Source organism: Canis lupus, chromosome 15 (assembly GCF_011100685.1).
Source record: "Canis lupus familiaris isolate Mischka breed German Shepherd chromosome 15, alternate assembly UU_Cfam_GSD_1.0, whole genome shotgun sequence".
Classification (NCBI taxonomy): Eukaryota; Metazoa; Chordata; class Mammalia; order Carnivora; family Canidae; genus Canis; species Canis lupus.
Window position 1 is genome coordinate 61,990,548 of NC_049236.1, and position 11,665 is coordinate 62,002,212.

At 40.6% G+C, this 11,665-nt stretch overlaps 1 long non-coding RNA gene across 1 annotated transcript in view; it reads left to right on the forward strand.

The window, feature by feature from the left end:
- Positions 1-7,798, forward strand: part of LOC119874576 — a 53,136-nt gene extending 45,338 nt beyond the window's left edge. Inside the window, exons 2-3 of the long non-coding RNA XR_005370982.1 lie at positions 2,530-2,660; positions 7,446-7,798. This is a non-coding gene — a long non-coding RNA (uncharacterized LOC119874576). The remainder of the gene's footprint in view (positions 1-2,529; positions 2,661-7,445) is intronic.
- The last annotated feature ends 3,867 nt before the right edge of the window (positions 7,799-11,665 follow it).

The following is an 11,665-nucleotide window of genomic DNA, read 5'->3' on the forward strand; positions in this document are numbered from 1 at the left end:
CTAGACTTCGGGTTTGGGTCCTGAAGGCCAGAGCCTGCGGCTAAGGGAGGTAGAGTCTGCGTTTCTGCGATGCTACATTTGCCTTGTGACAGGCCCTGGGTTGCCTCACAAGAGGTGGATCCACCACCTGGAAGGAGGAGCTGATTCCTGCTTCACGGTGGAGTTCCTCGTGTAACAGAAACAGGGACACACCTCACTCAAATTGTGTTTTCTCTGCAGTGGGCCTGCTTGCCTGACCTGACGGCAGGATGTAGACGCTGCCGTCGGTGGCCGATCGGCACTAGAAGGGGGTCCAGAGCAGCCACCTCTTTGCCCCACTTGGCTCCCTTTGACCCCCTTTGTCTCCGGATCCCTTGGCTGCCGGTGTCCCAGCTGCAGGAGGGGAGCCTCCGCGCTTGGTTACGTGGCCCCTGCTGGCGCTGAGCCTGGGCTGTTCACACCCCTGCGGGCCTCGGCCCACTCTGAGCCCACTCAGGCGCGCTCTTCTTTCCGGTTTTATCATCAGTGTATTGGAAGATCATAGGCAGTAAGGACCACCGAAAGTCGGACTCTCTAGACACTGTGATGCTAAGAGGCAAACAGGCTCTAACCTCACCATTTCTAATAGTATAGGAGCTTGGCTTTATTTAGTAACATGTTTCCTTCATTACAACATTTATTTGTAATTTTTTAAACTTTTTTTTTTTAATATTTTACTTATTTATGAGAGATGGAGACGGAGACAGACAGGGAGAAACCCAAGCAGACTCCCCCGCCTGAGCGGAGAGCCTGATGCAGGCTCCATCCTGGGACTCGAGGATCATGACCTGAGCTGAAGGCAGACGCTTACCCGACTGAGCCACCCGGGGCCCCACGACATTTTATTTTTATATAGTGAGTATCCCTCACTTTTCAAAAGATCGCATTAGGCCACTTTGCTTTTATGAAAGATCTACATTGGTACCTGTTTTCGTTAACTGAAAGAAACCTGAAGAGGATTTTTTGCTTTTATGAAAAAGGCTCAGAGTGAAAGCAGTGCTCAGCACTGGTTCCCCGGGGAGCCCTGATGGAGGCAGCAAGCGCCCCGGTGGCAGTGAATGTGGCCCTGCTCCCCTGGGAATTAGGCTCAGCCGCCAGCTGCCAATTGTGTGTGCGAGCATCTGGGCTCTGCCTCCGCTGATTTTGTGCATCCCTTCGCAGGAGGTCTCCTAAGGTGTCAGAAGAGCTTAAGACAGGTTATACTTTTTGAATCTGGCAACACTCAAAACATTCTCTGCCTTTCCTTCTTTGCTTCCTGTCATTTTGGTTTATGAGGGCCTTCCCTGGAGGACTCTACCCCCGGAGAGGGGCAGAAACCAGCGTTAGGCCAATGTCAGGTAAGCCACGTGGTTTCATCTTGTGCGCTCGATGTGGATATCCTTGTCATTAAAATAACGTATTAATTGAATTTAACATTGTTGTGTTTGTAAATGTTCTTTGGGACTTTGTACCAGTTCGGGATAAGGGAGAAATGTTGAAGATGGGGCCTCGTAGTGACCCTGAGAGTGGGTTGGTGACTGCAGCAGTCACTGCCTAGATAGATAACATCGGCGTGTGGACAAAGGGCAAATGCAAATCGAGAGAGAGAGAGAGAGAGAGAGAGAGAGAAAACCAATCACAGGAAGGAAGAAATATTTATGCAGAAATATTTAGAAATCAGAGGACTATGTTATATTGAAATAAACTTGTATCTTAACATCAAGAAAATTTAAAATAATGTGACAAATTTCCTTGTGATCCATACACAGTCACATTACTAAGCTCATATAACAGAGTTAAGCAAAAATACCTAAAGACCTGGAAAAGACCATCTAATTGCAGGTTATCTGCGATCAAATCCCTGTCCGCTCATGATCCCGCATAATTCAGGAAAGACTTATTCCCTACCACATACAACAGCTGGAAAGGGTGATACAGATTAAGGAAATCATTGCGGATCCCAGAAGATTTACACTTTGAAGATAAAATGAGCAAAAAATACCTCAAGTACTAAGCGGAGCATCATAAGCACACAAGACACGCAAATACAATCTTCCTTAACTTCCAAGTAAGATTAGTCAGTTCTGGTTAGGGATCAAAAAGGACTTCATGATGGGCCATAGCTCCCCTCCCCACCACCACGTTCAGACACAGATAAGTAATTATTGCCGAGAAACATACGGAAACATATATAACCTCACTAATAACCGAAGGAATATGAGTTAAATGCAGTGGGAAGAATTTGTTTTAAATTCCCAAGTTTATCTCTCCCTCTGTCAGGCTTGTGGCTCAGTAAGGCCCACCTTGGCCACCTATAGAAGATCGGAGCCCACATCACTCTCTTTTCCCTGCCTCGACTTACTTTCTTCATAATCCTAACACAGTAGGGAATTGTCCCTACACAGACCACGTATTACATCCTACACTACATGTACACTATATGTATTTTAAATATATAGTATTTTACATGATTTATATTGAATACAAAATAAATACAATTTTGAATAAAATACAATTTTGTTTGTTCCACAGATAAAACATGTAAACCAGGAAATGACAAATGTCGACCTCATCTGTGAAATGTGAGCTTGAGAAAGGGAAGGAGTCCGGTGTACTCCTGTTCACTGCCGTATCCTCAGCTCCCAGAGCAAACCTAGTAGAAGGTAGGTGCTTAATAAATTTCTGGAATGAACGAAAAAAACAAATGGCTTAAAGCAAGTCTTCCATTTTTTCCGTCCACACGGAGAGCCAAGAGATCATAAGATCTCCAGATTAGAAATCCAATTAGTGGGGAATGGATTCGTGCTTAGGTCTCTGGCATTTTCTAAGCCCTAATTCTCAGAACAAGAGCACGGAGGGTTCTTGGGCAGTGAGAAGTAATAAAATGATCCTTGCTTCTCTCTCAGTATTCCTCCTTAAGCACATGTCACCTCAGAAACCTTACAGTGAGGAAGCGCTGCCCGCAGAAGGGGTTCAGGCCTTCCCAGTGCCCCCAAGACCCCAGTGCAGCCAGGGAAAGCCTCCACCCCTGACAACAATAGGATACCTTGCCCAACAGCAAACCGGCTACGGTTAACAAGGCCCGAGCGTGAGCCCGCAGACAGCTAGTGGGAGTGACTTGGCCTGGAAGTTTTAAATCGTTTTATGACATTTAACCAATGTCAATATTTTTCGTTTTAGAAATTCCTTTTTGGGGAATGCGTACTTGTCAGTAGCCTGAGACGGCAGTGTGCGAAGTGGTTATAGGCATAGACTTTGTAGGTCAGAGCAGTTGAGGCCGCACCCTGCCTTCTGCACGCACCCGTTGGCGTTGGGCAAGTGACCTACCCCCCTCTAGGCTGTTCCTGCCTCACGTATGGAATGGGCCTCACGAGAGTGAGGGCTCAGGGAGGTAATGCAGGTATTTAACACCGTGACTGGCACGGAGGAAGCAGTGAGTAAATGATGGCAAGTATGATTGTTAGACATGCACAGAGAGATTAATTTCAGCATTATTTGCCGTTGTGGAAAATTAGAATCAAACTGAATATCAAGAAATAGGGGGATCCCCGGGGTGCGCAGCGGTTTGGCGCCTGCCTTTGGCACAGGGCGCGATCCTGGAGACCTGGGATCGAATCCCACGTCGGGCTCCCGGTGCATGGAGCCTGCTTCTCCCTCTGCCTATGTCTCTGCCTCTCTCTCTCTCTCTGTGACTATCATAAATAAATAAAAATAAAAAAAAAATAAAAAAAAAAGAAATAGGGAACAGGGTAAATACCTTTTGTCATTCCGGGACTCGATCCCTGGACCACAGGGTCATGACCTGAGCCAAAGGCAGACGCTCAACTGCTGAGCCACCCAGTGCCCCTAATTATTTTAAAAATCCTTTTGTATTTTCCAAATTTTAGGCGCTAGGTATATATTAATTTTGATAAAAGAAAGATATGAATAGGTCAAAGTAATAAAAAAAAAGCCTTTTTAAAGGAGGTGGTGTGGAGAGACTGATAGGAATGAACATGGAAAACCCAGAAAAGTTGGGAATCCCAGGTGTGTCTGGCCAATCAGAGGAGTCTTGTGTGACTTCAAGCAGCGTGTAAGTAGAAGCAAAGTGGCTTTGAGTTTCTAGATCGAGTTTATGCACAAACAGTTGAAGTTGGCAAATATTTTCAAGGAGAAGAGTACATTTCTCTGAGATTCATCCGACACAGGATAAAGAGATACGACTTTCACTTTGTCTGTCCTGGGTTTGAGGTGTCAGGATGACATAGATAACATTTATAAGGAAAGTGGAACTATGGGGATGGTAGCTTTTGCTAAAGAGGAACAACCGAAGCTACTGTGGAGATGCAGTGAGTGAGTACAATCTCTCCGAATGAAGGAGAAATGCAGTCTTGGTGAAAACATCAGCATTTAGGGGAAATGAAAAGGAAAATGAATCAGAGAAGGAAACCCAAAAATGTCTTTCGCGGGAGCAAGAAAGATACTGTATTCCAGAAAATAAGGAAAACCTAATATGCTGTTGAGAGGCCAAGGAGGGCGAAAGAGTGAGAAAAGGTAATTGGACTTGGTGCTAAGGATTTATCCACAATTTCAGAAAATCGGTGGCAGGAGAAGCCAGATTGTGAACTGTGAAGAGTGTGTGGATGTGAATCAAGGTTAGGAGGAGACTACTTTCAAGAGGTTTGATGATTGGGAAGGTGATTTCTATGGTGAAGGGATGAGGGTGTGAGGTACAGGGAAATAAATCAGCAGTAAAGAAGCGTATGAGGGAGAGAGGCAGAAAGGGCTGGAACAAATCCCAGGGCATGTTCAGAGTGGGGCCAAAAGTGAATAGCGTGAGTGAACTTCGGCAACGAGGAGAGGTATTACCTCTTCCCCCTCTGATGGCAAAGCCAACAAGAGGATCGCTGATACCCAGTGGGGATTTATAGACACGGCGCGAGATGGGGAAAGCCAGGGAGCTTGTTTCCTAGGGTCTCAGTTGTACTGCTCACAGAGGCAATGAGGTCCCCTGCCTAGGATCAAAGATAACGGATGGGATTGGCTACCGAAGGATAGCAAAGGGCGTGTGAAAATCACGTGGGAGGAGGATGGACATCGTTCCACCCAGGGAGACGACATGGTGTCCAGGTAGCAGCGTGCTCATGTGATCTTGGAGCACTTGGGTTTTTCCCATTGAGGTTTGTCAGTGTCTCTGGCAGTTTTTAGGGGCCTGGGACCATGATCAAGAAATGAGATTAATAGGCAGCATGGGGGCGCCTGGGGGCTCAGTGCTTGAGCGTCTGCCTTCGGCCCAGGTCATGACCCTGGGGTCCTGGGATCGAGTCCCACATTGGGCTCCCTGCATGGAGCCTGCTTCTCCCTCTGCCTGGGTCTCTGCTTCTCTCTGTGTCTCTCATCAATCAATAAATAAAATCTTTAAAAAAATAGGCAGCATGCATGTAGTGACCTGCAGTTTATAAAGTGCATTTACACATGTTTTCTCACGTAGCGTAAACTGGTAGTTAGATTTCAATCAAGACTGGCACTGTGCGAAGTGGGAAATTTCCTGTCCTGCTAGCGACTTTAAATTGTTTCCCCCAAATGCACAGAGAAGCCAATGAAATGATGCCAGGGATGAGGAGACTAGGGATCATGATGAGATTAAAGGGCATATTCTGTAGCAACAGCAGGAAGCGTGGGAAGTTAAGATTTTGTGGTCACAGAGAATTGCATTTTGTTTTATGACGTATATTACAGAAAAAAATCTCCCAAACTTATAGCTGGCTAACTCAAAGGAAAAAAAAAAAAGACTTCTTTCATTGATTTCTGCAGATATTTTATCATATAATAAATTTGTATGATTAGATTTATATTTAGGCTCTGAAATATTAAAATGTAAAATAAAATGTTAAAATTTTTCTTTTATATAATAACCTAATATTTCTGGCTTCTCTTTGATCAAACAAATTAATCTATAGCTATATCTTTATTTGAATACATCTATGTCTATAGTTATGTCTATGTCTGTATCTCTATCTATATACCTATTTTTAATTGATTGATCTTACATTAAACCTATTAACATTACATTAAACATTAACTTAGCTGATTTTTTATTGTCTATAGCATTCATATCCAGAAATAAAGTGTGCATTCTTTACTTCTCCAAATAAAAAAGAAAAATCCCTTAATATTTCAAATCATATGACTCATATTTGATGTGTGTTTTCTTAAAAATCTGGATATCTTATTCTTGGAATAATTCTAATAAATTGTTTTATTTTCTTTTAAAAATATTTTATTTATTTGAGAGAGAGAGAGCGTGAAGGGGAGGGAGGAGCAGAAGAATAGAGAGAACCGGACTCCCCACTGAGCAGGGAGCCCAACATGGGGCTCAATCCCAGGAACTCTGAGATCATGACCTGAGCCAAAGGCAGATGGTTAACCAGCTGAGCCACCGAGGTGCCCCTCTAATAATTTGTTTTAGTTGATTTGGGAGGTTTTACAGATAAAATTATAATTAAAAATGATTGCTTTTCTTTCCGTATTTACAGTATTTCTGTTCATTTTCTTTTATAACCAGAACTTTCATTTGTTCATTGATTGCAAAACCAGAATTTTAAACACATGATTAATAAATTTAAGCTTCTATTTTTATTTAAAGGAAACACCTTTAAGATGCCATTTCAATATTTAACGTAGGTATTCTCTATCATGTTACTGAACATGGGGAATGATGTATTGGAATTTATCAGATAACTTTTCTGGCATAGTCCAGTATTTTTAGGAAGATTCTTCTAGCCAAGAAAAGCCCACAAGACCACCTGAGAGGAAAAACCTGAGTGACCTAGGCCTGCGTTTGTAGATCTGCCTCCTGACTATCAGTCTGCTGGCCCTTACTCGGTTTCCACCATCCATCTCATCAACAGTGATTCTCATGTTCTCTTTCCTCTTGGTACCAACTTTCTTGAGCACAATCTGCTATTGGCCGTTATCCCAGCTCTAATCAGCTGCCTTTATTCCCAGACTCTGCTGCCATTGTTTCCTCTTGCCTCCCCGCACTCAGAGACAAACACAGGCCAGCGACCTCTTCTCAAGGGCTCCTGGAACCCTCATGCCAGTCTTCTGCTCTCTGGGGCTTCTTGACAGGTCCTAGGCATGTCTTAGTCTGTTCCTAAATCTCTTCAGCATCTGCTAAATTTATTATATACATTTTTTCTTGTTGAACTAAAATGCTACCTAAAACTGCTTCTTCCTATTGGGAAATTCTTGCATCTCTGAGATAACCACACTTAGTTATAGTGGGTTATTTTATATCGTATAATTAAATTCTGTATATTAGTTCATCATTTTAAAAATAGATTTTTCACACCTATGTTCATAAGTGAGATAGAGTGTTTTGGCATTAAACAGATTTGAGTGTGAAAGACCACATTTGTTTTGTGAAATAAATTAAGTAATTTCAGACTTTTTTTTTTTTTTTCTAGGCTTCTAAGTGGGAATTACAAGGAAATCATCAATTTGAAAGCCTGAATGAAAGATTTTTCTACAGGGCTTGTCAGGTTTTAATTGACTTCCTTCCCCAACTGTGGTTGGGAGCAGTTCTTGGATGACTTTTTCACTTTGTCAGTGAAATAGTTTTTTGTAAGGTTTCCAGCTTAATTCTGGAGAGTTCATATTAAATTTTGCTAGAAATTTATCATTCTCATTTTGATTTCCCAATTTATTATATTTGTATTCATATTCTTTAAATTTTAAACCACAATTTTTTTAGAACTTTAGTTGAATTGCCTATTAAATAGTAAGAGAATGTAAATTAAAAAATTATTTTTAATAAAAATTTTTAACTGCATTTATTGTATTTACATTCAGTGTTTTCATTTTTTTCTCAATTCTGGATTTTTCTTCAATTTAGTTACTTTATTAGGAAATATTTTTAAACATTTACAGATATCTTTCTTTTAATTTACAAATTGATATATTGTAGTCAATGTATTAAAAGTAAGAATTAATATACATATTTATAAAGATTTTATTTACTTATTAGGGCACACACGTGCATGCATGCACCTATGAGTGAGGGGCGGGTAGAGAGAGAGGAAGAAGCAGACTTCCCACTTAGCAGGGAGCCCAACAGTGGGCTCAGTCCCAGGATTTCAGGATCTTGACCTGAGCTGAAAGCAGACACTTGACAGACTAAGCCACCCAGGTGCCCCAATATACCCATGTATTATATTTAGTTAACTTTTTTTGTGGTTTAGCGGTTGGTTATATCATGAATATAGATATACACTTGAAAATAAAATGTATATTGTATATATATTACAATAATATAAATAAAACTATAAGGTGTTCTTTTATAAATATATAGAGTATATATTTAATAAAGTATAAAATAAAGTAGCATTCATAATAACACCACACATTTTCTTCTTTGATGAGAATTGTTTAAAAATTGTATAAAATGTTATCAGACTTCGTGGGGTGAGGGACAAAAACCTGTAGCGGTACTGCAAATGGTGAACATGTCAATGTGCGAAGGCTCACGTTTTCTGCATCCTAACTATCAGTAATAAAATAGCAAATATCCACGAACCACACACTGGAAAAAAGGCTGAATTTTCTTTCTCTTCTATGGAAATGGTAGTAAAAAACTTTGCTATACTGGAAGGGTTCTCTGTCAAAGAAGTTCATCCATGAACACCTCCAACAAAGAAAGCTTTGGACCTAGATGGCTTCAATGGTAAATTTTACCAAACTAAAAGAAGAAATAATATCATTCATACACAATCTCTTCTAGAAAACACAAAATTCAACTTATTTAATGAGCTTAGCATTACCCTGATTCCAAAACCAAAGATATTACAAAAAAAAAGATATTACCAAAAAAAAAAAAAAAGCTAAAGATCGTTACCTGTTATGATCACAGATGCAAACATCTTTAGCAAAATGCTAGCAAATCGAATTCAATAGTATACAATATAATGCAGCATGACTGATGGGTTTATACTGAGAATGCAGGACTAGTTAAACATTAAAGAAATCAATGACTATAATTTACATCAACAAACTAAAGAAGAGAAATCATATAATCAGAAGAGCATTTAACAAAATTTGACATCCGTTCATGAAAAACCTCTCAGCAAACTAGGAATAGCAAGGAACTTCCTCAATCTGACGAAGGGCCTTGTTATAGGAAGAGGAAATTTGGATACATAGAGAAAAAGCCGTGAGAGGACACAATGACAAGGCAGCTATGTGCAAGCCAAGGAAAGAGGCCTCAGAAGTCAGACCTCGGACACTGTGTTCTTGGACTTCTACCCTTCGGAGCTGTGAGAAATACCCTCCTCTGGCTCGTGTCATCTAGACTGTGGTACTGTGTTACGGCAGCCTGAGCAAACTAATACAGGCATTCACACACACACACACACACACACACACACACACACACACACAAAAACCAACAACCCCAAAACAAAAAAACCAAACAACAAACACAACAGCTAACGTCAGACTTAATGGTGAAAGATTGAATTACTAAAATTGAGAACAAAGCAAGGATGCCCTCTTTCATTGCTACTGTTCAAAATCATAGTGAAAGTCCTAGGCAGAGCAATAATGTAAGAAAAATCAATTAAGTAGTATATAAATTAGGAAGGGAGAAATGATACTCTCCTTATTTATACACTCCAGAATTATGTACATATTCCTAAGGAATCTGTAGAAAAGCCCTCATGACTAACAAGTGAGTTTAGAAAGGTCACAGGATACATGGTAAATGTACAAAAAAAATTATATTTCTATATATTAGCAATAATAATTGAAAACTGAATGAGAATGGTACCAAAAAACCTCCAAAAATATAATGCCAAAAAATAAAATCCTTTGGTATAAATCTATCAAAATACATACAGAATCTGTATGCTGGAAAAACCACTAAAGACTGATAGAAAAAATTTTAAAAAGATGCAAATATATAGAAAGAAATCTATGTTCCTGGATTGAAGATCCAGTATTGTTAACCTCTCAAATTTCCTCAAGTGATCTATAGATCTAATGCACTTCCAATCAGAATCTGAAATAATGTTTCTTATGTACCTAGTAGCAAAGTGATTCCAAAACTTATATGGGAAGGAAAAAGAACTAGAACAGCCAAAAGAGCTTTGAATGTGAAGAAAAATACTAGGAAAACTCAATTTTAAGACTTATTATAAAGTTACAGAAATCAAGAGTGTGTGGTACTAGGGTAGCACGTAGACACCTAGGATAGGCACATTGGTCAACAGACCAGAATGGAGAGTCCAGAAACAGAACCCCACTGATATGGTCAAGGGCTTTTAACAAAAGTGCAAAAGCAATTCGATGGAGAAGAGAGTCTTTTCAAGTGCTAAGATAATTAAGCATCCATGGGCAAAAAGACAAAAGCAAAAACAGAAAAACATAACACACACAATAACAAACCCCCAACAGACCTGTGCCTTGCACTCTATACAAAAATTAACCTCAAACAGATCATAGACTTAAAGATGAAATCTCAAATTGTTAAGTTTTTAGGAGAAGACACGGGGGAAAGTCTCTGTGATCTTGGATTATTTAGAGCTCTTAGAATTAATTATTTGGTGTCTTTGCGATGACAGAAGCACAATTAAAAAATGCATAAGTCGGGGATCCCTGGGTGGCTCAGCGGTTTAGCGCCTGCCTTCGGCCCAGGGCGTGATCCTGGAGTCCCGGGATCGAGTCCCACATCAGGCTCCCGGCATGGAGCCTGTTTCTCCCTCCTCCTGTGTCTCTGCCTCTCTCTCTCTCTATGTCTATCATGAATAAATAAACAAATCTTAAAAAAAAATGCATAAGTCAAACTTCATCAAAATTAAAGATTTCTTTGCAAAAGTTGCTTCCAAGAAAATGAAAAGACAAACCAAAGACAGGGTGAAAATATTTCAAATCTCATAAAGATGTAGTGAGTTTACATGAAAGCTCTTAAAAGTAATACTAAAAAAGCAGACGCTCAATTAAAAATGGGTAAAAGATCAGATTAGACACTTCACCAAAGAGCACACGCAGCTGACAGATAAATGCATAAAAAGGCCAGTCATTAGACAAACGCAGATTAAAATGGTAAAACAGCGCTACATACATATTAGGATGGGAAAAACAAACAGATGAACAAAAACCCCAGACAAGTGCTGGCGAGAAAATACAAGTGGAGCTCCCATATGCTGCCCGTGGAAATGCAAAAGGAGGGACAGACACTTCAGAAAATAATTGCGAAGTCCTGTGAGCGGTCAACACACACCTACTACACGACCTGGAAACTATGCCCCAGTATTACACTCAGAAGAGATAGCGTGTGTTCCCACAAAAAACCTTACAGGTATTTTATTGATAATTCTCCCCGCTGGAAATAACCCAAATGTTCTTCAAAGGGGGAATTCATAAACACGTAGGGCACTTGCACACGTTGCGATGCCATCCAGCAATAGGAAGGAGAAAACTCCTGCCGGATGCAGCGCCACGGGGGAGCCTCTAATGCGTTCAGTCGAATGGAAGTAGCAGGCCTCCAAGACACCAATTCCAATTCCAATTTCTGGAAAACGTAGAGTCATGGGAAGAGAGAGATGGGTTAGTGGTTTTGAGGGGCTGGTCATGGAGGGCATTCCTGGGGGGCAATGGAACTATTCTGTGCCTGGGTTTTGTAGTGTCGAAC